Raw genomic sequence first — 5,568 nt, forward strand, 5'->3', positions numbered from 1 at the left:
AAAAATTGAGCGACTTTGTATCTTTTCCCTAAAGTTAAATCAGCGTTTTGTGTCACCTGATGCTGTAAAAAAAAGAAAACGGCTGATGCGTTGAAGCAGCTGTCACATATTACTTTTCTCCTTGCCTTCGACCAGTGGAAAAGAAACCTGCAGCAATGCGTTAGTGCAAATGGGAAGTATACTGAAGGGGACAAGCATTAAATTTGTAGTAGTATACATATGACTAGAGGTGAGTTACTGAACCAGTCTCGTTATTTAATAGGCTCACCTCGTGTGTGTGTGTGTGTGTGTGTGTGTGTGTGTGTGTATATATATATATTGTGTGTGTGTGTGTAAGTATGGATGTCTGTTTATATATGTAGTGTTTCAAGGTGGACTAGTCATTTTAAGAGATAAAAGTATGACAGGTAGGTGAAAGGAGAATGTAATTAGAGGGTTTATGGACGAAGGAAACGCCGAAACTAATACATAAGACCGAAACCAGTACTTAAAGACCAAAACTAGTAATAAAACACCGAATCTAGTAATAAAACGCCGAAGCTTGTACTTAGACTGAAACTAGTACTAGTAGTACTAAAACACCGAAACTATATATTAACTTAGCATAATGAAAGCACTGTTGCTTCAATTCACTCACACTTGCTATAAATGACTAAGAGTTTGATTTATATAACCAGAATGAGCTGAATGCAATAAGTTAAAGAGGCACTTAAACGGCGGAGCCTTCGCCTCCACCAACGACAGAATGAAAACAAAATTAAAGACAGGGGAGAACTTGATCTGATTTCTAAAAGATTATTCATCATTGACCTATCATTTACAAGACGAATGTGCCAATGATTACTGTCGTCTAGATATTTCTCTAGAGTCACCTTCTGTGAGAGTGACGGCTTATTGCAGAAAAAATTTAAACAAAGGCAGGTATCGATGGCAGTTTAGTATAAAACCCAGTCATTCGAGAGGAAGCATCTTTGTCGAGCTGCCATTTTGAGCACAAAAATGACTGGGTGATATGACCGTTTGTCGTTTGTGTGGATTACATAGCAGTCTTCAATGTAGTCCAATGACTTTATACACAAAGCATTAACAGTATTACAGCATCTTAATTGCTTTGCTGAATAGTCTTCTGATAGACTCTTTTGCCTATAACATCACTTAGAAGTTTTGCAAAACAGCATCTGATATTATCTTCAGATAAGTTCAAGATAGCGATAACAAAATACTAATAATTTTAACTTGAAGATTTCCCATGCCGATAATTAATAGCTTTTATAGCTGGTTCTCTAAATTCTATTGATGAAAAACAGTCGACTCGTAAAGTACTCACATTATTGTATTGTTTTTGCTCCAAAAGTTGCTGTTAAAATGGTGATTTTTTTCTTTTTATGAAACCAAGTTTTTGGAAAATCGAACAAAATCTTCCCTCCTACCGTAAAGCGATACTCGGTAGGGAAGTTCCCCCTGTATGGTGGAAATCGTCAGCTTCCCTGGGAGGTTTTGGGGGCGTCGCTTCTTGGGAGCCCCCAAACAACTTGGCTATTAGTTCCGCCATCTTCAAAGGACGAACTTCTGTCCTTCAGAGGAATATTAATTCGGAGTTTTTGGAACCTTTCGTCTTCTTGATGATCCCAATGTGACTGAATCAAAGGATTGCCGGCTTATCAAACATTCTAATCATGCGTGTTTAGACGGTCTGTTACCTCATAGTTTTAAAGCTCTCTCTCTCTCTCTCTCTCTCACACACACACACACCTCTGGCGTGTACGTGCATTTAATATTATATGAAGTTTTACACACGTGAATTTACTCGCACAAATGATGAGTTTTCCTATAAGACATTTTTCCTATGTAGTACATCCAATGGAAAGCCTCACGTAACAACGTATCGATTGTTTATTGGACGACTATTCTGGGGTCAGCAGAAGTCGTCTGTATTATCTGTTTCTGTGTGTGTGTGTGTTTTTTTTTTTTTTTTTTTTTTTTTTTTTTTTTTTTTTTTTTTTAGAATCCCTTCCATGTTTTTGTTAATTGTGTTCGTCATAATCGCTTCCACTTCAAGGGACGGATCTTTATTTGAGCCAAAATAAAATACTCGTTCTATCGTTCAAACGAAAACAATACCCAACAACGGGGTAACGCACACGCACAGGTTAATTTAAGGATATACTCACTGTTCACTTATTTATGAAGATAACTTTAATATACGCACTGTTCACTTATTTATGAGGATAACTTTAATATACGCATTGTTCACTTATTCACGAGGATAACTTTTATATACGCCACGTTCACTTAATTTAAATGAGAATTACTCTTTTAATATAAAAACCGCACGTTCACTTATTTATGAGGATAACTTTAATATACGCATTGTTCACTTTTTCACGAGGATAACTTTTATATACGCACTGTTCACTTATTTATGAGAATAACTTTAATATAAACTGAGACTTAAAATCCAAGAGCAATCATTCAGAAGAAAGGCGTCAGCAACTTTCTTGAAATTTGAAGGTGAGAAAAGATCTGTATTAGAAATTAGTCTCAAGGGTAGAACACAAACCCAGCAAACGTAAACCCACTTTTACAAAGATACGAAAATGAAAACTGAATATAAGGAACAGTTAATCAGCCTCCAAACCCATAAGAGGCATTATCCCTAAAAATCACTGAAAATTTGAACGATCTACCAAGCAGAAACGAGTGTAACGAGCGAGCAATTATTTTTGTTTATAGCTAAGGCGAGCCCCAACTTTTGCAAAACTATAAAAGCGCAAACCTCCTTCCTCCCTTTTCCCGTTTACCTCCTAAAGGAACGTATATACAGAAGCCCCAACCCCCCAAGAAGAAAAATGAAAAAGTAAGCACCTTACCTGCGAAACTCTCGCCACTGGAGCTCGTGAAATTAGTGTAGCGCCATTTTTTGGCGACGGTTTTGGTCGTTTGGGCCGAGTTAGAATTGAATAGTGATTCGTTGAAGGGGAAGACGCGGTTACGCCTCAGTAGACGGTCTAAACTAGAGACAGGAGTGAAATTCTGGAGGTAAGGTTTATGTTTGGGTACTTGTGTACTTATGTAATGATATTTTAAAAATTATCTCTGGAGGAGGAGGGGGTTCTTACATTACATATATATATACATAATATATATATTATATATATAATATCTATATATATAATATATATATATATCATACATACATACATATATATACATATATATTAGTCACATAAGATTCTCACAGAAAGGCTAACAGGTATGAATGAGTGTGCAAAAGCCTTGTTCTGGTATTAAGTGTACTAAGCAGTGAATATGTAGCAAGTTATTAGTAAAATTTAGTACTGGTCCACAGCTAGGGAAGAGAAGGACTTGAGCCTAGCAGCATCAAACTTGAAAAACTTAATGAGAACCAATAGGTTATGCCTCCTAGAACCTAGAACCATATCCTCTGTAGGATAGCAAGCTAGTAAGTACTTTCCAATGGCTCGGGTGGGTAAGCGCCTCAGTGGCGTGGTCGGTTTGGTCTTGGCTTGCCCCCTCGGTGGCCACGAGATCAGTTCTCGGGCATTCCATTGAGGGGTCAGAGATGTGTATTTCTGGAGATAGAAGTTCACTCTCGACGTGGTTCGGCAGTCGCGTAAAGCTGTTGGCCCCGTTGCTGAATAACCACTGGTGCCATGCAACGTAAAAACATCATACAAACACACCAATGGCTCGGGATGCATATGAAATAATCTGCAAGCTTAAGAGCACCGAGTGAAGGGTTATAAACACTATGGTAAGAGGAAAAGCCACTTAAGTGGCAGATGGCCCTTTTTTCTCCTGAGTCTTGGATGAAAGGTACGAAAATATATGGAGTATATATATATGCCGAATATCTAGAAATAAAATTTTAAAAAAATTAAGGATGGTGTCATTGATTCAACAGGAATGTGAGTAGAAGCAGCGTAAGAGGATTGTCCTGGTGCCACAAAATGTGCCTAAGAATACAGGAAGAAATGGGAAAGGAATGACGACTGTATGTAGTTGTATGAGGAAATTAAGATCACATACAGTCTTAAGAAAAACAGATTATGAGTTGAGATGCAATCGCATGACAGTAGAGGAGATCATGCATGAGAGATGGACATCGTCCAAGAATAAGTGAGAAGAGGGTAAATAATAAAAATATAAGAAGGCGAACTAGAACTTGTAAATAGAAAGTTCTTCAATAAGGAAGTAAATCCAGAGAGAAACGCTAATGAGATTTCAGAAAAATAAGATGAACGATGGAGTTAAGCTTTCAGAATGGTATGTAGTCATAGCAGGAAAGGAATGAGTATTTAGTGGTTTCGATGTATGAGCAGGCTAGATGAGTGGCAGAGCCAAATGACGTAATGGTGAATGGGTTAGTTAGTATACGTCTGGAAGTGACTGTAGTAGTGTGGAGGATAGTAGGCTGGAAATCATTGGGTGAAAGAATCACCAGGCGTTGATAGGGCTTTGGATGGTGCGGTCATGTGGAAAGAAGAAGGAACGATAGGCTGATGAAAAGAAAATTTGGATGGATGAGGAAAGATAAACATAGATAGTGGTGGATAGATGGCGCGGTAGAAGTGTATTAAAAAGGGAAGAACTCGACATCCAGGAAACGTGAGACTTCATACAATTAAGAGTTGCGTATCTCAGTGTATCTCAGTGTGTGTTTGTGCGTGCATGTACTTAAGAGGATTCCACGCCCTTGCTGTGTATGTGTATGGAGTGGTTAATATCTGCAAAGTTAATGCACATTGAGTCAGTTACGATTCAGGCGGCTAATTGGGATCGTAACTATTATCTTCTTTTTTTCTGGAACCACCGTAAAAGAAACTGTCTACCGTTGAAAAAAGGGATTATTTTATATCAATAACGCTGGAATATATATATATATATTATATATATATATATTCTAATATATATATATATATATAAATATCTATATATATATATATATATATATAATATATATATATATATAGATATATATATATATGGGTGCGTGTTAAAGACCTAGCTTAATCGACTGCTGTACACCGTAGAGGTATTTTTCTGTCCAGAACGCTGTATATTACACCCTACAAGCAAAATAAATGTCTTTCATCACAGTCTCTGTGCTTCACGGAGATTGAATGGTGCGGGATGATGAAGGGTCTCTGGAATCTCCCACAATCCACCTGCTGCTCTTCCTCTTCTTTCTTTTTTTTTTATAAACTGAGTTTGTTCTTCTTACGCCCACGTAGACATCGCGCCATTGATTCCTATTTTTCTCCGTCATTTTGTAGCTTTACGCTGTGAATTCAAGTGTTGTATTTCTGTCATTTTTGTCAGTCTTTTCAAAACGAGAGTTAAATATCATTAAGTCATCCATTTTGCTTATAGTTTCCTTTGGGAAACTGGTTTCATTCCTCAGTCACTCGAATATCGCGTAGCTTTCAGCTTCTTTTCTTTATTTAATTCCAGCTAATAATAAACACATTCCAGTTAAATTATGTATGCGTTTCTAACCCTAAATATGTGTGGCTGAAATTAAATGAATTTGTTTACTAGTACCAA

The sequence above is a fragment of the Macrobrachium nipponense genome, chromosome 23, assembly GCF_015104395.2.
Source record: "Macrobrachium nipponense isolate FS-2020 chromosome 23, ASM1510439v2, whole genome shotgun sequence".
NCBI classification, from domain to species: Eukaryota; Metazoa; Arthropoda; class Malacostraca; order Decapoda; family Palaemonidae; genus Macrobrachium; species Macrobrachium nipponense.